At 48.8% G+C, this 22,083-nt stretch overlaps 2 non-coding genes across 2 annotated transcripts; both read right to left on the bottom strand.

The window, feature by feature from the left end:
- Positions 1-1,402: 1,402 nt before the first annotated feature.
- Positions 1,403-1,568, bottom strand: LOC135028132 (U1 spliceosomal RNA). The gene has a single exon (XR_010224486.1). It is a non-coding gene; the product is annotated as a U1 spliceosomal RNA (small nuclear RNA).
- A 19,968-nt stretch (positions 1,569-21,536) lies between these two features.
- LOC135028119 (U1 spliceosomal RNA) lies at positions 21,537-21,702 on the bottom strand. Its single transcript, XR_010224472.1, has one exon. It is a non-coding gene; the product is annotated as a U1 spliceosomal RNA (small nuclear RNA).
- Positions 21,703-22,083: the final 381 nt, after the last annotated feature.

The following is a 22,083-nucleotide window of genomic DNA, read 5'->3' as shown; positions in this document are numbered from 1 at the left end:
CACGCCAGTGCGCACATGGCCCACCCCCTACAGCCACGCTGGATCACGGTATAGTGTGGGCACAGAAGTCCCTTACCTCCCTTTCATCAGCGGCCTCGTGATCCCGGAGGGCGGTGTGTGTGTGACTGACCTTAGGAAGAAACCGGAGCCTCCGCTGCAGTGACCCAGCAACCAGGGCACGGGAGTATACTGCGCCGCTGGGAGTGATGGAGCTGCAGTAAAGATGTCTATTAGACCTAACCTGCTGCAGCCCTTGTAGATTCTTATAAAAAAAAGTTCTTCTTTTCTTGTCAAAATTAATAGCTAAGAATAGGCTGCCTGAGGCAGCCCCCTGTTAAGTGGCCTGCTACTGAAGGCACCAACTACAAACTGAGCTCCCTGTTCATGGAAGCGAGGTTATAGAGCAGGGGGCGCTGAGCATCTTGGGAACAGTCAAAAGCTTTGAGCCTGTTGGTGCCTCAGATCAAGATCCTACTCTACACCCCAATGTGAATCCTTGTGGAGTCCAGTGTACCCCACAGAAGAAATGAATGTGTCACACCCATTGGCAGCAACATTAGAATAGCTGCTGATGGGCACAATTGAGAAAGGAAGGGGGGAAAACATTTGAATCCAGCACATATATGTAATTTGAATATGTCATTTGTACCTTCCTACTTTAAAATGTAATGGATGAACCTCACCCTGTGAGAACTATCTTCATGATCAAGAGATCTCATACGCAAGAAAAGCATGTATTGGGATAGGGCTGTGGAGGGCGGCTGCTCGAGCACACCCCCGTCAAGTTAAGGAGATTCAACTGAGGAAGCACAAGGGAACTCTTGTCTGGGGACAACAACTGCAGGGAGACCACATCTTTTCAGATGAAAATGAGAGGGCGTAAGGCTGCCTAATACTGAAGCACCCTCAAACATCAAACCATATGCAACAACTAGTACAAGCATTCCTGGGGAAAGGGCTGCAGCAGACGGATTTGCATACGGTGATGTCATCCAAGCAGTGGGCCAAAGTTGGCTGGAACCCTCATCTGCATATGAAAAGAGAAAAGGGGCGCTTGGATGACCCCTAGTTCGCATTGAACACCCCCCACCCTCCTTTGGTGTGGGGCTCATGTTGGCCATGCCTCAGCCCCTGAAGCATTCAAGCTGATTTCTTGCAGCAGCTGGGCACTGTAACAGCTCCAGAGCTGCTCTGTAAGGCAAATAAAAGGGTGTGGGCCATGCAACACCACCTGTAGTTCGCATTGTGCGTTGGAAGGCACAAAGTAAGCAGACGGGAGAAGTCAGGATAGTGCGCAAGGGCATAGAAGGGAGGGGCTCAAGAAAAGAGAAGTGGAAACAGACAGCAAACTAGGCTGGAGAGAGACCTGAGACAATGAGATCTAAATTATACCAGAGCCAACCAGGGGAAAGCACAAATGCAGCCCCCCCCCCCACCACAAATTATGCAGTCGAGATTCCCACATTTGGGGAAATCACAGAGGTCAGCATACCCAGAATGCAATGAATGAACCTCACCCTGGGAAAACAATCTTCATGACCATGGTATCACCTAAGCAAAATAAGTATGATTTGAGATAGGGCTGGGGAGGGCCGCTGCTCAGGCACACCTCCGTCAAGTAAAGGAGATTCAACTGAGGCAGCACAAGGGAACTCTCATCTGGGGACAACAACTGCAGGGAGAACACATTTTCAGACGAATGTGTGAGGGCAGAAGGCTGCCTAATACTGAAGCACCCCCCAAACAACAAACCAAATGCAACAACTAGTGCAAGCATTCCTGGGGGAAGGCCTGCAGCAGATGGATTCGCATATGGTGATGTCATCCAAGCAATGGGTATAGTTGGCTGCAACCCTCGTCTGCATATGAAAAGAGAAAATGGTCACGCAGGGCATGGCGGCCTTTGTGGGGTTGCGCTTGGATGACCCCTAGATCGCTTTATACACCCCCATCAGTGTGGGGCTCATGTTGGCCATGCCCCAGCCCCTGAAGCATTCAAGCTGATTTCTTGCAGCAGCTGGACCCAGTAACAGCTCCAGAGTTGCTCTACAAGACAAGTAAAAGGGTGTGAGCCATGCAGCAGCACCTGTAGTTTGCATACACACATATATAGGACAGCATCTCTTATATGCCCCAGGGGCAATAAAATAGTATCCTTATCTAGGGTATCCGTCCATGCCGCTACAGCACTACACATACACACCCAGGCAGACGCAATTGCCGGTCTGAGTAAGGTACCTGAATGTGTATAAATGGACTTCAGGGTAATCTCCTGTTTGCGGTCAGCAGACTCTTTGAGGGTAGCCGTATCCTGGGACGGGAGGGCTAACTTCTTGGATAAGCGTGTTAATGCTTTGTCCACCCAAGGGGAGGATTCCCATCGTAACCTATCCGTTGATGGGAAAGGATACGCCATAAGATCCTTTTGGAAATCAGCAGGAGATTCCCAAGCTTTTTCACATAACTCGTTCAGCTCGTGTGAGGGGAAAAGGTTACCTCAGGCTTCTTTCCCTTGTACATATGTACCCTCTTGTCAGGGATAGGGGGCTCCTCTGTGATGTGCAAAACATCTTTTATTGCCATAATCATATATCAAATGTATTTTGCCAATTTTGGCTGTAACTTTGCATCATCGTAATCGACACTGGAGTCAGAATCCGTGTCGGTATCTGTGTCAACAATCTGGATAGTGGGCACTTATGAGACCCTGACAGTCCCTGCGACATAGGATCAGGCATGGGTTGAGACCCTGACTGTCCCAAAGCTTCAGCCTTGTCTAATCTTTTGTGCAATGAGTTTACACTAGCATTTAAAACACTCCACATATCCATCCAATCAGGTGTCGGCGGAGACACCACATTCATTTGCTCCCGCTCCTCTCTAATATAGCCTTCTTCCTCAGACATGTCGACACACGCGTACCGACACACCACACACACAGGGAATGCTTTTACTGAAGACATTTCCCCCACAAGGCCCTTTGGCAGAGCTGGCCCTAACCAATATGATGCCCTAGGCAAGATTTTGCCTGGTGCCCCCTAGCACCACCGCTGGTTCCGCCTCTGACCTTGCACCTCTTTCCCAGCACCATCAACCCTCACCCATAACAGTACTTATTTTGGTGTTTGTACCCCCTATATTTTAAACAGGAACAGTTCGCACATTTGGCGCACAGTCCAAAAAGGGGTGTGTTTTTGCTGGCAATGGGCATGTCCACACAATAGTACCCCCAATTAAAATTCCGCCACACAGTACTGCAATTTTATTCACATTTGATCACGCGATAGTGTCCATAATTCACATTACATCCCACAGTAGTATCACTTTACCTTATAAACGTTACTTCTCACAGTAGTGCTCCTTATTCACATTACATCACACTGAATTGCTCCTTATTTACATTACACCACACCCTATTGCTCTTTATTCACATTAGACGACACAGTAAATGCCCTTTCTATACGCAACGCTACATATTAGAGCACCTTATACACATAATGCCACACATTAGTAATGCATTTATACACATAATTCCACACAGTAATGCCCCTTACACATATGAGACACATCATTAATGTCCTTATAAACATAATGCGTCTTACACATTATGACAACCTTTATTAATGCCCTTTTACACATAATGGCCCTCATTCCGAGTTGTTAGCTCGCAAGCTGCTTTTAGCAGCATTGCACACGTTAAGCCGCCGCCTACTGGGAGTGAATCTTAGCTTATCAAAATTGCGAACGAAAGATTAGCAGAATTGCGAATAGACACTTCTCAGCAGTTTCTGAGTAGCTCCAGACTTACTCGACAACTGTGATCAGTTCAGTCAGTTTCGTTCCTGGTTTGACGTCACAAACACACCCAGCGTTCGCCCAGACACTCCCACGTTTCTTCAGACATTCCCGCGTTTTACCAAGAAACGGCAGCGTTTTTTCACACACACCCATAAAACGGCCAGTTTCCGCCCAGAAACACCCACTTCCTGTCAATCACACTACGATCAGCAGAACAAAGAAAAAACCTCGTAATGCCGTGAGTAAAATACCTAACTGCATAGCAAATTTACTTTGCGCAGTCGCAGAGCGAACATTGCGCATGCGCAATTAGCGGAAAATCGCTGCGATGCGAAGAAAATTACAGAGCGAACAACTCGGAATGACCACCAATGTCCCTTACACATATGCCGCACATTATTAATGCCCTTATACACATAATGACACACATAGTGCCCCTTACACATATGTTGCACATTATTAATGCATTATTACATGACACACATAATGCTCCTTACTCATATTCCGAACACTACTGCACAATCAACCCACTCACATGCACACAGCACTCACACTGCCACTAACACTGTGACCTCTGCCTCTGCTTGGATACAGATGTGTCCTCATAAATCTTGCCTCAATGCTAAAGTTGGGGCACCTTTTTTTATTAAAATGCATCTTATTTGCATTGCTATGTTGCTAGGATGCACACGCAGCTTCTGCTGATTAAAATGATATGCAGCACGCCTATATACTGTGTGAGACTGTGGCTGTATCTGCATATGAAATGCTACACACAGAATATAGGCATGCCGCATATCATTTTAATCAGCAGAAGTTGCTGATGCCCCTAGGCATATCAAATGCCCTAGGCAATTGCCTAGTTTGCCTATGCCTATGGCCGGCTCTGCCCTTTGGAGAGACAGAGAGAGAGTATGCCAGCACATACCCCAGCGCTATATAACCCAGGAATAGCACAGTAACTTAATGTTTGCACAGTAGCGCTGCTGTATGTAATTTGCGCCAAATTATGTGCCCCCCCCCCCCCTCTCTTTTCAACCCTCTTGTCTACCGTGGTATAAGCAGGGGAGAGTCCGGGGAGCTTCCTCTCAGCGGTGCTGTGGAGAAAAAATGGCGCTGGTGAGTGCTGAGGGAGAAGCCCCGCCCCCTCGGCGGCGGGCTTCTGTCCCGCTTAAACTGTACAATTGGCGGGGGCTCATACATATATACAGTGCCCAGCTGTATATATGTTATATTTCTGCCAAAAAGAGGTTTATATTGCAGCCCAGGGCGCCCCCCCTGCGCCCTGCACCCTTACAGTGACCGGAGTATGTGAGGTGTATGGGAGCAATGGCGCACAGCTGCAGTGCTGTGCGTTACCTCAATGAAGATCATGAAGTCCTCTGCCGCCTCTGAAGTCTTCTTTTCTTCTCATACTCACCCGGCTTCTATCTTCCGGCTCTGCGAGGGGGACGGCGGCGCGGCTCTGGGACGGACGGCGAGGGTGAGATCCTGCGTACCAATCCCTTTGGAGCTAATCCCTTTGGAGCTAATGGTGTCCAGTAGCTTAAGAAGCAGGACCTTGCAACTCGGAGAGTAGGGCTGCTTCTCTCCCCTCAGTCCCTCGATGCAGGGAGTCTGTTGCCAGCAGTGCTCCCTGAAAATTAAAAACCTAACAAAATACTTTCTGTCAGAAAGCTCAGGAGAGCTCCTGAAAAGCACCCAGTCTCCACTGGGCACAGTATCAAACTGAGGTATGGAGGAGGGGCATAGAGGGAGGAGCCAGTGCACACCCAGAACTAAAGTCTTTCTTAAAGTGCCCATGTCTCCTGCGGAGCCGTCTATCCCCATGGTCATTACGGAGTCCCCAGCATCCTCTAGGACGTTAGAGAAAATAGGATTTTAATACCTACCAGTAAATCCTTTTCTCTTAGTCCGTAGAGGATGCTGGGCACCCGTCCCAGTGCGTACTGTGTCTGCAGTTATTAAATGGCCCTTAACTCCAGAACATTTATGTGGAGACAACTTTCCCGACTTGACCATCTTCCTTGGACGTTTTCCCCCTGTGTGACTGCTCCCCAGCCTCGGAGGGTTGCATCCATGGTCCCTAGGATCCAGTCCTGGATCCCGAACCTTCGCCCCTCTAGGAGGTGAGAACTGTGCAGCCACCAATGGAGTGAGATTCTGGTCTTGGAAGACAGGATTATCCTCCGGTGCGTGTGTAGGTGGGATCCGGACCACTTGTCCAACAGGTCCAACTGGAACACTCTGGCATGGAACCAGCCAAACTGAATGGGCTCGTAGGCCGCAACCATCTTACCCAGCAACCAAATGCATTGATGGATTAACACTCTTGCTGGTTTCAGAATTTGTTTGACCAGACTCTGGATCTCCAGAGCCTTTCCACTGGAAGAAAACCTCTTCTGTGTCCAGTATCACTCCCAAAAACAACAACCGCGTCATTGGGACCAACTGCGATTTTGGCATGTTTAGGAGCCAACTATGTTGTTGAAGAACTGTCAGGGAGAGTGCAATGTTTTGCACTAACTGGTCCCTGGATTTCGCCTTTATCAAAAGATCATCCAAGTAAGGGATAATTGTTACTCCTTGCTTGCGATCACCCTGGTTAAAATCCTCGGAGCCGTGGACAGACCAAACGGCAATGTCTGAAATTGGTAATGACAATACTGAATTGCAAACCTCAGGTAGCTTGATGCAGAGGCTAAATGGGAACATGTAAGTAGGCATCCTTTATGTCTACCAAAACCATGAAATCTCCTTCCTCTGGACTGGAGATCACTGCACTGAGAGATTCCATCTTGAAATTTAATTCAGATTTCAGATTGGTCTGACTGAGCTGTCCGGCTTAGGGACCACGAAGAGGCTTGAATAAAAACCTTCTCCCTGCTGACTAAAGCCGATTTGAACAATCGGTGAGGGGGAACGTCTTGAAACCCCAGTTTGTACCCTTGGGACACTATTTGTAAAACACACGAGTCCATGTCCGAATGAATCCAGAACTGACTGAAGAGTTTTAGACGTGCCCCCACTGGTGCGGGCTCCTGCAAGAGAGCCCCAGCGTCATGCGGTGGATTTGGCAGAAGCAGAGGATGATCTCTGCTCCTGCGATCTTGAAGAGGATGCAGACCTCTTCCCTCTTCTCCTTCCTCTACCTGCAAAGAAAGGGGAATCTTAACTTCTTGCATATCTATTGGGCCGAAATGACTGCATCAGATAATGATGCGTCTTCATCCGTTGGGAGGGAACATAGGGCAAGAAGGTTGACTTACCTGCGGGAGCTGCCGAGATCAAATTAACTAGGCAGTCACCAAACAACGCTTCACCTTCATAGGGAAGAGACTCCCTTTCTTCTTGGAGTCAGCATCAGCATTCTCTTGGTGAATCCACAATGCCCTCCTATCCGAGACTGCCATGAAATTGGCCCGTGAACTCAATAGTCCTATATCCCTTGCAGTCTCACGTAAGTATGCTGCAGTGTCCTTGATATGATACAACGTAAGGAGTATCCCATCTCTCCAAGGTATCTATATCGGATGACAAGGTATTCGACCAATTCTTGAATACTACTACTCACCCATGCACATGTAATGGCAGGTATAAGTAATGTACCCTTGGTTACATAACTAGAAATAATGTAGCTTCCTGCATACGATCCGCTGGATTTGTGACAGGGCCCCGTGCAGAACAGGGGGTGACTCCCACTTTATTCTGTCCGCGGCGGGAAATGAATAAACAACCAGAATCCTTTTGGGGATTTGAAACCATCTTGTCGAGCTGGCCCAGACTTTCTCAAACAGAGATGGAGGAACGTTACATCAGCTTTCATTATATATCTATATATACATACATATAGACCCCTTTGTCAGGAACAGCAGGGTCTTCAGTGATTTTAATATGTCCTTAATATCCACAATCATGTACTGAATGCTCCTTGCCAATATTGGATCTAATCAGGAAACATTATGGTCGACATAGGAATCAGTATCCGTGTCAGTATCAGTGTGTAGTAACTGGGCAAAATAACATTTTTGCGACCCCGCGGGGCCTGAGGGAAAAGAAACATAGCCATGAACATCACATCTATTCTCTACGTCTGTGTCTGGGACACAGATTTATCCAACCTTACTCTGATATTACTGAAACTTTTACCCAGTCAGTTATTGGTGGTGCCAACAGGGCCACCATCATATGTCTGCATTCCTAATATAGTTTCCTCTTGGGAAAAACATTCAGCCACCGACATGTTGACACACATGTACCAAGTACCCACAGACACATCGGCTTATGGGGGACAGACCGTCAGTAAATCTGTCAGAGGGACACAGAGGATTTTTCAGCTCACAATCCAGCGCCAAAAGTACACAGTCTGGGAAATAATAAACTCTATAGTGATAGACTTGTAATGCTCTAAAGATGTTCTGGTGAGGTGAGGAAGAAGCCCCGCTACTGTAATGGCGCGTATCTGTCCCGCTCAGAAATAATTAATTACGCTAGCGGGGTAAGGACAGTGCCCAGGCACTAATGTCCACTTTTTCCAGCCTTTTGTGAGGAATTTATGCTGCCCAGGGTGCCCCCCCCCCCGTGCCCTGCACCCTGCAGTGCCTGTGTTTGTGTGGGAGCATGGCGCGCAGCGTTCCGCTCGCTGCTCGGTACCTCAGAATGCCATCACTGGAGAAGAAGTCTTCTGTTCTTCTGCTACTCACCTGTCTTCTGGCTCTGTAAGGCGTACCCAGTGATCAGCACCCTCAGGAGCTAATGGTGTTCTGTCAGCCTGAAGCAGAGCCATTGAACTCACTAGAAGTTGGTCATACTTCTCTCCCCTAAGTCCCACGAAGCAGGGAGACTGTTGCCAGCAGCCTCCCTGAAAATAAAAAAAACTAACAAGTCTTTTCAGAGAAACTCAGTAGAGCTCCCCTGTAGTGCATCCAGTATCACTGCGCACAATACTAAAACTGGAGTCTGGAGGAGGGGCATAGAGGGAGGAGACAGTTCACACCCTTTGAAAGTCTTAAAGTGCCCATGTCTCCTGCAGATCCCGTCTATACCCCATGGTTCTTAATGTGACCCCAGCATCATCTAGGACGTATGAGAAAACAAATAACGCACACATGAGGAGGAGAGAACTAAGGAAGCTATAAGGAGAAGAGGGGAGGGAGGGGGGGTTGAAAGGTAAGGTAGTAAAGGCATATTGGATAAACTACAACCTTATACATATTCATTAATGTACCAGTAGTTAGAAGTAGAAGAGCTCTAACAGAAACCACAAAGCTTATCTAAAGCCACACCACACTGGATATGCCCAATCTCATTTGATTTTTGAAGCAAAGCAGTATTGGACTTTGTTAATACATGGATGGGAGACTGCTTGGTAGTATCAGATTCTTTAGGTGTTTTTAAACTACCAACACCATTTTCTTGGTACATTTAATTTTTACATGTATTCTTTTATGTACCAGAAGTTAGAAGTAGAAGAGCTGTAATAAAAACCACCAGCTCATCTACAGCCACAGCACACTGGATTTGCCCAATCTCTCCTGATCATGGAAGCTGAGCAGTGTTGGTCCTGGTTTTAGTACTTCGATGGGAGACCACCAGGAAATACCAGGAGCTGTGTGTATTTTTACAATACTAACACCGTTCTCTTGGGCCCTCATTCCGAGTGGTTCGCTCGGTAAAAATCTTCGTATCGCAGCGATTTTTCGCTTAATACGCATGCGCAATGTCCGCACTGCGACTGCGCCAAGTAAATTTGCTATGCACTTAGTAATTTTACTCACGGCTTTTTCATCGTTCTGGCGATCGTAATGTGATTGACAGGAAATGGGTGTTACTGGGCGGAAACAGGCCGTTTTATGGGCGTGTGGGAAAAAACGCTACCGTTTCCGGAAAAAACGCAGGAGTGGCCGGAGAAACGGGGGAGTGTCTGGGTGAACGCTGGGTGTGTTTGTGACGTCAAACCAGGAACGACAAGCACTGAACTGATCGCAGATGCCGAGTAAGTCTGGAGCTACTCTGAAACTGCTACGAGGTGTGTAATCGCAATATTGCGAATACATCGTTCGCAATTTTAAGATGCTAAGATTCACTCCCAGTAGGCGGCGGCTTAGCATGAGCAAATCTGCTAAAATTCACTTGCGAGCGAACAACTCGGAATGAGGGCCTTGATGCATTCCATTTTGAAACATTGGGGCAGATCTATTAAGCCTGGTGAACTAATAAAGTGCAAGGTGATAAAGTACCAGCCAGTCAGCTCCTAACTGTCATTTTTCAAACCCAGCCTGTGACATGGCAATTAGGAGCTGATTGGCTGGTACTTTATCACCATGCAAATTATCATTTCACCAGGTTTAATAAATCGTCCGCTTACTCATTTATGTACGAGTAGTTAGAAGTAGAAGAACTCTAACAGAAACCACTAAGCTCATCTACAGCCACACCACACTGTATATGCCCAATATCACCTGATTTTAGGCCTGGTTTGTTCTTGGATGTGAGACCACCTGGGAATATCAGGTGCTGTAGGTAGTTTTATACTACCAACACCGTTCTCTTGATGCATTCTATTTTGAAACTTATTCATTGATGTACCAGTAGTTAGAAGTAGAAGTTAGAAACAGCAAAAATCATCTACAGCCGCATCACACTGGATATGTCCAATCTCATCTGATGTTGGAAGCTAAGCAGTGTTGTGCCTGGTTAGTTTTTGGATTTCAGGTCCTGCCTTCTGGTTTGGCCACGGCACCTCGGAAATTCACCAAGGTCATGGCCGTGATGACGACCCTTCACCATCGGTGGACCAGGGAGGAATCTCTCCTCCCGATAAACATTCTGGAATTGCAGGCAGTGTTCAATTCATTGACACTGGCCCTGCCTCTAGTACAGAACAGGCCTGTTCAAGTACAATCGGACAACGCCACCACGGTAGTGTACACAAATCATCAAGGCGGCACTCGAAATTGCATAGCAAAGCTGGAAGTATCAAAAATCCTCAGTTGGGTAGAACGTTATCTGCCAGCAATATCGGCAGTGTTCATTCCCGGAGTCCTCAACTGGGAAGCGGATTTCCTCAGTCGTCAGGACGTTCACGCTGGAGAGTGGAGAGGCCGCAGCAGAAATGTCTGCACTGGTGTCAGTAGGTGACTGAGGCAGGGATGACTGGGAGATAGTGGGTGACTGAAGCATGTATGAGTGGGAGATAGTGGGTGACTGAGGCCGGGGTGACTGGGAGATAGTCAGTGACTAAGGCAGGGGTGATAGGGATATAGTGGATGACTGTGGCAGGGGTGACAGGGACAGTAGGAGACTGAGGCAGGGGTGACAGGGATAGTGGGTGACTGAGGCAGGGGTGATATGGAGATAGTGGTTGACTGAGGAAGGGGTGACAGAGATAGTGGGTGACTAAAGCAGGGGTGACTGGTATAGTGGGTGACTGAGGCAGGGGTCGCAGGTATAGTGGTTAACTGAGGCAGCGTTGACTGGGAGATAGTGGGTAACTGGGGCAGGGGTGACAGGGAAAGTGTGTGACTCAGGCAGGGGTGATAGGGAGATAGTGGGCAGCAGATCACTGCCTTGCTGACAGCAGCACATCCCTGCTTCACTGACAGCAGCACATCCCTGCCTCATTGACAGCAGCACATACCTGCCTCACTTATAGCAGCACATCCCTGCCTTACTGACAGCAGCAGATCACTGCCTCACTGACAGCAGCAGATCACTGCTTCACTGACAGCAGCACATCCCTGCCTCACTGGCAGCAGCAGATCCCTGCCTCACTGGCAGCAGCAGATCCCTGCCTCACTGGCAGCAGCAGATCCCTGCCTTACTGACAGCTGTATATAGGGCCTAATTCAGACCTGATCTCTGCTGTGCATATTCACACAACAGGAGATCAGGTCTGAAGTGTGTGTGTGTGCTGGTGCCGCAGTGCACCGGCACATGCCAGAGATGCGATCAGCATCTCTGCCCAGTGAGCGCCTCTGCCAACACATACTTATCTTGCATATGAGATCTCTTGATCATAAAGATAGTTCTCACAGGGTGAGGTTCATCCATTACATTTTAAAGTAGGAAGGTACAAATTACATATTCAAATTACATATATGTGCTGGATTCAAATGTTTTCCCCCCTTCCTTTCTCAATTGTGCCCATCAGCAGCTATTCTAATGTTGCTGCCAATGGGTGTGACACATTAATTTCTTCTGTGGGGTACACTGGACTCCACAAGGATTCACATTGGGGTGTAGAGTAGGATCTTGATCTGAGGCACCAACAGGCTCAAAGCTTTTGACTGTTCCCAAGATGCTCAGCGCCCCCTGCTCTATAACCTCGCTTCCATGAACAGGGAGCTCAGTTTGTAGTTGGTGCCTTCAGTAGCAGGCCACTTAACAGGGGGCTGCCTCAGGCAGCCTATTCTTAGCTATTAATTTTGACAAGAAAAGAAGAACTTTTTTTATAAGAATCTACAAGGGCTGCAGCAGGCTAGGTCTAATAGACATCTTTACTGCAGCTCCATCACTCCCAGCGGCGCAGTATACTCCCGTGCCCTGGTTGCTGGGTCACTGCAGCGGAGGCTCCGGTTTCTTCCTAAGGTCAGTCACACACACACCGCCCTCCGGGATCATGAGGCCGCTGATGAAAGGGAGGTAAGGGGCTTCTGTGCCCACACTATACCGAGATCCAGCGTGGCTGTAGGGGGCGGGCCGTGTGCGCACTGGCGTGGACACTGATTACTGGGCAGCTGCTCCACTAGCCACCAGGGACAGTTAAGGAGCACAGCTCTGGGGGTTTTTCTCCTATATTAACCCCATTTTGTACTACCTGCAGTGCATTGTGATAGGTAATAGAGCCTGATTCAGGTTGGATTGTAATCGCAATAAGCAATCCAACTGCAAAAATTGCTAAGAGCATACGCATGCGCCTGCATTTTCTGTGGCACCCCGCAGATAATGCGATCACCTCTGACTGTCAATCGGTGCGGGGGGGGGGGGGGGGGTCAGCAACAATCCATTTCAAAGTCGGAGATGGAGCGGTGCAGGGGCAGGGCTACAAAATGGGGTCGGCAACGGAGAAACAGGAGGCGTGGTCAGAGCGGCTGCATGACAGCACATGCAGCCGCTGCGATCACAAAAATGGTGGCGGCTTCCTGCGCACACGTACAGTCTGCACCAACAGGAGGCTAACCCATTTTTTATGATCACGCTGAACTGCACTGAGACTGCAATTTCAGCGTGGTCAAGAAGGGAGGCGGCATGCTGGGTGGCCATGCCCTGTGATGGGTGGCCCCAGCATGCGAACCAAAGGATTGCAAATTCTGTTACTTAGCAGAATTTGCAATCCTTACTGAATTAGGCCCATTGATTACAAAATTGTAAACAATATTTGAAGTTTTTCTTCAGGGACTAACACAAAAGATGCTTGGGGCTACTAACACATGGGTAAGCCACGTAAAGCTTCCCATGGGTCAGTGGCATCACAACAGGGTTGCGGCACACACCCGAGTGTCACCCGCCAAGGGGGGTGACACCAAAGTGCCGGCTCTTCTTCAGTGACAGAATATGGGTGTTTCACTGTGACATTACGTGCAACACCCAGTTTCTGTCACTGTGCAGGAGCCAACACCACTCACACACTAGTCCCCGGGTGCAGCCCCCAACCCCCGGGATACCCGGAGCAACAAAATGGTGATTCAGGCCACGCCCCTACCTATGAGACCATGCCTCCTTTTTACCATTGCGCTGCTTATCTGCGCGCACTGCATTACAATCTCCTTCGCCACCTCTCTGGGTGTCACCAGTGATAGTGACACCTCTGCCATGCTTGTAGCAGCTGGTCCTAAGATCTACGCCTCCAGCCCTGAGTGTTTGCCCATGTGACTTGTTGATCATCATAGCGAAGCAGATGCTTACAGAAAACTGCAGGGGCTTAGATTGAAAAGAAAAACATTGATGAACCCATCATTTCAGCGACAGGGTCTGCCACACGACTGACTGAAATGACTGGTTGGTTTGTGCCCCCATCAAAAAAGAATCAATCAATCAATCTCTCCTTGCACAAACTGGCTCTACAGAGGCAAGATGTCCACCTCATCATCCTCCGATTCCTCACCCCTTTCACTGTGTACATCCCCCTCCTCACAGATTATTAATTCGTCCCCACTGGAATCCACCATCTCAGATCCCTGTGTACTTTCTGGAGGCAATTGCTGGTGAATGTCTCCACGGAGGAATTGATTATAATTCATTTTGATGATCATCATCTTCTCCACATTTTCTGGAAGTAACCTCGTACGCCGATTGCTGACAAGGTGAGCGGCTGCACTAAACACTCTTTTGGAGTACACACTGGAGGGAGGGCAACTTAGGTAGAATAAAGCCATTTTGTGCAAGGGCCTCCAAATTGCCTCTTTTTCCTGCCAGTATACATACTGACGTGCCTACCTGGATGCAGTCACTCATATAATTCTCCACCATTCTTTCAAAGGTGACAGAATCATATGCAGTGACAGTAGACGACATGTCAGTAATCGTTGCCAGGTCCTTCAGTCCGGACCAGATGTCAGCACTCACTCCAGACTGCCCTGCATCACCGCCAGTGGGTGGGCTCGGAATTCTTAGCCTTTTCCTCGCACCCCCACATGCGGGAGAATGTGAAGGAGGAGCTGTTGACGGGTCACGTTCCGCTTGACTTGACAATTTTCTCACCAGCAGGTCTTTGAACCTCTGCAGACTTGTGTCTGCCGGAAAGAGAGATACAATGTAGGTTTTAAATCTAGGATCGAGCACGGTGGCCAAAATGTAGTGCTCTGATTTCAACAGATTGAATCCTGGTTAAGTGAATTAAGGGCTCCATCCACAAGTCCCACATGCCTAGTGGAATCGCTCTGTTTTAGCTCCTCCTTCAATGTCTCCAGCTTCTTCTGCAAAAGCCTGATGAGGGGAATGACCTGACTCAGGCTGGCAGTGTCTGAACTGACTTCACGTGTGGCAAGTTCAAAGGGTTGCAGAACCTTGCACAACGTTGAAATCATTCTCCACTGCGCTTGAGTAAGGTGCATTCCCCCTCCTTTGCCTATTTAGTGGGCAGATGTATAGGCTTGAATGGCCTTTTGCTGCTCCTCCATCCTCTGAAGCATATAGAGGGTTGAATTCCACCTCGTTACCACCTCTTGCTTCAGATGATGGCAGGACAGGTTCAGGAATGTTTGGTGGTGCTCCAGTCTTCGACATGCGGTGGCTGAAGGCAGAAAGTGGCCCGCAATTCTTCGGGCCACCGACAGCATCTCTTGCACGCCCCTGTTGTTTTTTAAATAATTCTGCACCACCAAATTAAATGTATGTGCAAAACATGGGACGTGCTGGAATTTGCCCAGATGTAATGCACGCACAATATTGGTGGCGTTGTCCGATGTCACAAATCCCCAGGAGAGTCCAATTGGGGTAAGCCATTCTGCGATGATGTTCCTCAGTTTCCGTAAGAGGTTGTCAGCTGTGTGCCTCTTATGGAAAGCGGTGATACAAAGCGTAGCCTGCCTAGGAACGAGTTGGCAATTGCGAGATGCTGCTACTGGTGCCGCCGCTGCTGTTCTTGCTGCGGGGGGCAATACATCTACCCAGTGGGCTGTCACAGTCATATAGTCCTGAGTCTGCCCTGCTCCACTTAACCACAGACAAGTGGACATTTTCAGTATCGCCTGCCTAGAGAAATGGAACCTAGAGGGTATTTGGTACCGGGGACACAGTACCTCAATCAAGTCTCTAGTTGCCTGTAAATTAACGATGGATACCGGAACCACGTTTCTCACCACCCAGGCTGACAAGACCTGAGTTATCCGCTTTGCAGCAGGATGACTGCTGTGATATTTCATCTTCCTCGCAAAGGACTGTTGGACAGTCAATTGCTTACTGGAAGTAGTACAAGTGGTCTTCCGACTTCCCCTCTGGGATGATGATCGACTCCCAGCAGCAACAACAGCAGCGCCAGCAGCAGTAGGCGTTACACTCAAGGATGCATCGGAGGAATCCCAGGCAGGAGAGGACTCGTCAGACTTGCCAGTGACATGGCCTGCAGGACTATTGGCTCTCCTGTCTAAGGAGGAAATTGACACTGAGGGAGTTGGTGGTGTGGTTTGCAGGAGCTTGGTTACAAGAGGAAGGGATTTAGTGGTCAGTGGACTGCTTCCGCTGTCATCCAAAGTTTTTGAACTTGTCACTGACTTATGATGAATGCGCTGCAGGTGTCGTATAAGGGAGGATGTTCCGAGGTGGTTAACGTCCTTATCCCTACTTATTACAGCTTGACAAAGGCAACACACGGCTTGACACCTGTTGTCCGCATTTGTGTACAGGATGCATACCTTCACGCTTACACATAGCGGCAGACAGCGTACATTTTTTTCACATAACGGCAGACAGCCTGCCCTGCTGTTCAGCAACTGCTCTCTTGATCTCGCTTTTATGAGATCGCCCAAGTACGGGATAATTGTGACACCTTGTTTACGCAGGAGAACCATCATTTCCGCCATTACCTTGGTGAAAATTCTCTGGGCCGTGGAGAGACCAAACAGCAACGTCTGAAATTGGCAATGACAGTCCTGTACCGCAAATCTGAGGTACGCCTGATGAGATGGATAAATGGGGACATGAAGGTATGCATCCTGTACACAAATGCGGACAACAGGTGTCAAGCCATGTGTTGCCTTTGTCAAGCTGTAATAAGTAGGGGTAAGGACGTTAACCACCTCAGAACATCCTCCCTTATACGTCACCTGCAGCGCATTAATCATAAGTCAGTGACAAGTTCAAAAACTTTGGATGACAGCGGAAGCAGTCCACTGACCACTAAATCCCTTCCTCTTGTAACCAAGCTCCTGCAAACCACACCACCAACTCCCTCAGTGTCAATTTCCTCCTTAGACAGGAAAGCCAATAGTCCTGCAGGCCATGTCACTGGCAAGTCTGACGAGTCCTCTCCTGCCTGGGATTCCTCCGATGCATCCTTGAGTGTAACGCCTACTGCTGCTGGCGCTGCTGTTGTTGCTGCTGGGAGTCGATCGTCATCCCAGAGGGGAAGTCGGAAGACCACTTGTACTACTTCCAGTAGGCAATTGACTGTCCAACAGTCCTTTGTGAGGAAGATGAAATATCACAGCAGTCATCCTGCTGCAAAGCGGATAACTCAGGTCTTGTCAGCCTGGGTGCTGAGAAACGTGGTTCCGGTATCCATCGTTAATTCAGAGGCAACTAGAGACTTGATTGAGGTACTGTGTCCCCGGTACCAAATGCCATCTAGGTTCCATTTCTCTAGGCAGGCGATACCGAAAATGTACACAGACCTCAGAAAAAGAGTCACCAGTGTCCTAAAAAATGCAGTTGTACCCAAGGTCCACTAGTCCACATGTCCGTGGTTAAGTGGAGCAGGGCAGACTCAGGACTATATGACTGTGACAGCCCACTGGGTAGATGTATTGCCTCCCGCAGCAAGAACAGCAGCGGCGGCACCAGTAGCAGCATCTCACAAATGCCAACTCGTTCCTAGGCAGACTACGCTTTGTACCACCGCTTTCCATAAGAGGCATACAGCTGACAACCTCTTACGGAAACTGAGGAACATCATCGCAGAATGGCTTACCCCAATTGGACTCTCCTGGGGATTTGTGACATCGGACAATGCCACCAATATTGTGCGTGCATTACATCTGGGCAAATTCCAGCACGTCCCATGTTTTGCACATACATTGAATTTGGTGGTGCAGAATTATTTAAAAAAACGACAGGGGCGTGCAAGAGATGCTGTCGGTGGCCCGAAGAATTGCGGGCCACTTTCTGCATTCAGCCACCGCGTGCCGAAGACTGGAGCACCACCAAACATTCCTGAACCTGCCCTGCCATCCTCTGAAGCAAGAGGTGGTAACGAGGTGGAATTCAACCCTCTATATGCTTCAGAGGATGGAGGAGCAGCAAAAGGCCATTCAAGCCTATACATCTACCCACGATATAGACAAAGGAGGGGGAATGCACCTGACTCAAGCGCAGTGGAGAATGATTTCAACGTTGTGTAAGGTTCTGCAACCCTTTGAACTTGCCACACATGAAGTCAGTTCAGACACTGCCAGCCTGAATCAGGTCATTCCCCTCATCAGGCTTTTGCAGAAGAAGCTGGAGACATTGAAGGAGGAGCTAAAACAGAGCGATTCCGCTAGGCATGTGGGACTTGTGGATGGAGCCCTTAATTCGCTTAACCAGGATTCAATCTGTTGAAATCAGAGCAATACATTTTTGGCCACCGTGCTCGATCCTAGATTTAAAACCTACATTGTATCTCTCTTTCCGGCAGACACAAGTCTGCAGAGGTTCAAAGACCTGCTGGTGAGAAAATTGTCAAGTCAAGCGGAACGTGACCCGTCAACAGCTCCTCCTTCACATTCTCCGGCAACTGGGGGTGCAAGGAAAAGGCTAAGAATTCCGAGCCCACCCACTGGCGGTGATGCAGGGCAGTTTGGAGTGAGTGCTGACATCTGGTCCGGACTGAAGGACCTGGCAACGATTACTGACATGTCGTCTACTGTCACTACATATGATTCTGTCACCTTTGAAAGAATGGTGGAGGATTATATGAGTGACCGCATCCAGGTAGGCACGTCAGACAGTCCGTATGTATACTGGCAGGAAAAAGAGGCAATTTGGAGGCCCTTGCACAAACTGGCTTTATTCTACCTAAGTTGCCCTCCCTCCAGTGTGTACTCCAAAAGAGTGTTTAGTGCAGCCGCTCACCTTGTCAGCAATCGGCGTACGAGGTTACTTCCAGAAAATGTGGAGAAGATGATGATCATCAAAATGAATTATAATCAATTCCTCCGTGGAGACATTTACCAGCAATTACCTCCAGAAAGTACACAGGGATCTGAGATGGTGGATTCCAGTGGGGACGAATTAATAATATGTGAGGGGGGCGATGTACACAGTGAAAGGGTTGAGGAATCGGAGGATGATGAGGTGGACATCTTGCCTCTGTAGAGCCAGTTTGTGCAAGGAGAGATTGATTGCTTCTTTTTTGGTGGGGGCCCAAACCAACCAGTCATTTCAGTCAGCCGTGTGGCAGACCCTGTTGCTGAAATGATGGGTTCGTCAATGTTTTTCTTTTCAATCTAAGCCCCTGCAGTTTTCTGTAAGAATCTGCTTCGCTATGATGATCAACAAGTCACAAGGGCAAACACTCAGGGCTGGAGGCGTAGATCTTAGGACCAGCTGCTACAAGCATGGCAAAGGTGTCACTATCATTGGTGACACCCAGAGAGGCAACGAGGGAGATTGTAATGCAGTGCGCGCAGATAAGCAGCGCAACGGTAAAAAGGAGGCATGGTCTCATAGGTAGGGGTGTGGCCTGTTTTCCTGAATCTCCATTTTGTTGCTCCGGGTATCCCGGGGGTTGAGTGCTGCACCCGGGGACTAGTGTGTGAGTGGTGCTGGCTCCTGCACAGTGACAGAAACTGGGTGTTGCACGTAATGTTACAGTGAAACACCCATATTCTGTCACTGAAGAGGAGCCGGCACTTTGGTGTCACCCCCCTTGGCGGGTGACACTCGGGTGTGGGCCGCAACCCCGTTGTGATGCCACTGACCCATGGGAAGCTTTTCGTGGCTTACCCATGTGTTAGTAGCCCCAAGCATCTTTTGTGTTAGTCCCTGAAGAAAAACTTCAAATATTTACAAATACATTTTGTAATCAATGGGCCTAATTCAGTAAGGATTGCAAATTCTGCTAAGTAACAGAATTTGCAATCCTTTGGTTCGCATGCTGGGGCCACCCAGCATGCCGCCTCCCTTCTTGACCACGCTGAAATTGCAGTCTCAGCGCAGTTCAGCGTGATCATAAAAAATGGGTTAGCCTCCTGTTGGTGCAGACTGTATGTGTGCGCAGGAAGCCGCCACCATTTTTGTGATCGCAGCTGCTGCATGTGATGTCATGCAGCAGCTCTGACCACGCCTCCTGTTTCTCTGTTGCCGACCCCATTTTGTAGCCCTGCCCATGCACCGCTCCATCTCCGACTTGGAAATGGATTGTTGCTGACCCCCCCCCCCAGCACCGATTGACAATCAGAAGCGATCGCATTATCTGCGGGGTGCCGCAGAAAATGCAGGCGCATGCGTATGCTCTTAGCAATTTTTGCAGTTGGATTGCTTATTGCGATTGCAATCCAACCTGAATCAGGCTCTATTACCTATCACAATGCACTGCGGGTAGTACAAAATGGGGTTAATATAAGAGAAAACCCCCCCAGAGCTGTGCTCCTTAACTGTCCCTGGTGGCTAGTGGAGCGGCTGCCCAGTAATCAGTGTCCACGCCAGTGCGCACATGGCCCACCCCCTACAGCCACGCTGGATCACGGTATAGTGTGGGCACAGAAGTCCCTTACCTCCCCTTCATCAGCGGCCTCGTGATCCCGGAGGGCGGTGTGTGTGTGACTGACCTTAGGAAGAAACCGGAGCCTCCGCTGCAGTGACCCAGCAACCAGGGCACGGGAGTATAATGCGCCGCTGGGAGTGATGGAGCTGCAGTAAAGATGTCTATTAGACCTAACCTGCTGCAGCCCTTGTAGATTCTTATAAAAAAAAGTTCTTCTTTTCTTGTCAAAATTAATAGCTAAGAATAGGCTGCCTGAGGCAGCCCCCTGTTAAGTGGCCTGCTACTGAAGGCACCAACTACAAACTGAGCTCCCTGTTCATGGAAGCGAGGTTATAGAGCAGGGGGCGCTGAGCATCTTGGGAACAGTCAAAAGCTTTGAGCCTGTTGGTGCCTCAGATCAAGATCCTACTCTACACCCCAATGTGAATCCTTGTGGAGTCCAGTGTACCCCACAGAAGAAATGAATGTGTCACACCAATTGGCAGCAACATTAGAATAGCTGCTGATGGGCACAATTGAGAAAGGAAGGGGGGAAAACATTTGAATCCAGCACATATATGTAATTTGAATATGTAATTTGTACCTTCCTACTTTAAAATGTAATGGATGAACCTCACCCTGTGAGAACTATCTTCATGATCAAGAGATCTCATACGCAAGAAAAGCATGTGTTGGGATAGGGCTGTGGAGGGCGGCTGCTCGAGCACACCCCCGTCAAGTTAAGGAGATTCAACTGAGGAAGCACAAGGGAACTCTTGTCTGGGGACAACAACTGCAGGGAGACCACATCTTTTCAGATGAAAATGAGAGGGCGGAAGGCTGCCTAATACTGAAGCACCCTCAAACATCAAACCATATGCAACAACTAGTACAAGCATTCCTGGGGAAAGGTCTGCAGCAGACGGATTTGCATACGGTGATGTCATCCAAGCAGTGGGCCAAAGTTGGCTGGAACCCTCATCTGCATATGAAAAGAGAAAAGGGGCGCTTGGATGACCCCTAGTTCGCATTGAACACCCCCCACCCTCCTTTGGTGTGGGGCTCATGTTGGCCATGCCCCAGCCCCTGAAGCATTCAAGCTGATTTCTTGCAGCAGCTGGGCACTGTAACAGCTCCAGAGCTGCTCTGTAAGGCAAATAAAAGGGTGTGGGCCCTGCAACACCACCTGTAGTTCGCATTGTGCGTTGGAAGGCACAAAGTAAGCAGACGGGAGAAGTCAGGATAGTGCGCAAGGGCATAGAAGGGAGGGGCTCAAGAAAAGAGAAGTGGAAACAGACAGCAAACTAGGCTGGAGAGAGACCTGAGACAATGAGATCTAAATTATACCAGAGCCAACCAGGGGAGAGCACAAATGCAGTCCCCCCCCCTACCACAAATTATGCAGTCGAGATTCCCACATTTGGGGAAATCACAGAGGTCAGCATACCCAGAATGCAATGAATGAACCTCACCCTGGGAAAACAATCTTCATGACCATGGTATCACCTAAGCAAAATAAGTATGATTTGAGATAGGGCTGGGGAGGGCCGCTGCTCAGGCACACCTCCGTCAAGTAAAGGAGATTCAACTGAGGCAGCACAAGGGAACTCTCATCTGGGGACAACAACTGCAGGGAGAACACATTTTCAGACGAATGTGTGAGGGCAGAAGGCTGCCTAATACTGAAGCACCCCCCAAACAACAAACCAAATGCAACAACTAGTGCAAGCATTCCTGGGGGAAGGCCTGCAGCAGATGGATTCGCATATGGTGATGTCATCCAAGCAATGGGTATAGTTGGCTGCAACCCTCGTCTGCATATGAAAAGAGAAAATGGTCACGCAGGGCATGGCGGCCTTTGTGGGGTTGCGCTTGGATGACCCCTAGATCGCTTTATACACCCC

Source organism: Pseudophryne corroboree, unplaced genomic scaffold (genome assembly GCF_028390025.1).
Source record: "Pseudophryne corroboree isolate aPseCor3 unplaced genomic scaffold, aPseCor3.hap2 scaffold_473, whole genome shotgun sequence".
NCBI lineage: Eukaryota > Metazoa > Chordata > Amphibia > Anura > Myobatrachidae > Pseudophryne > Pseudophryne corroboree.
This window is presented reverse-complemented; position numbering and strand designations above follow the sequence as displayed.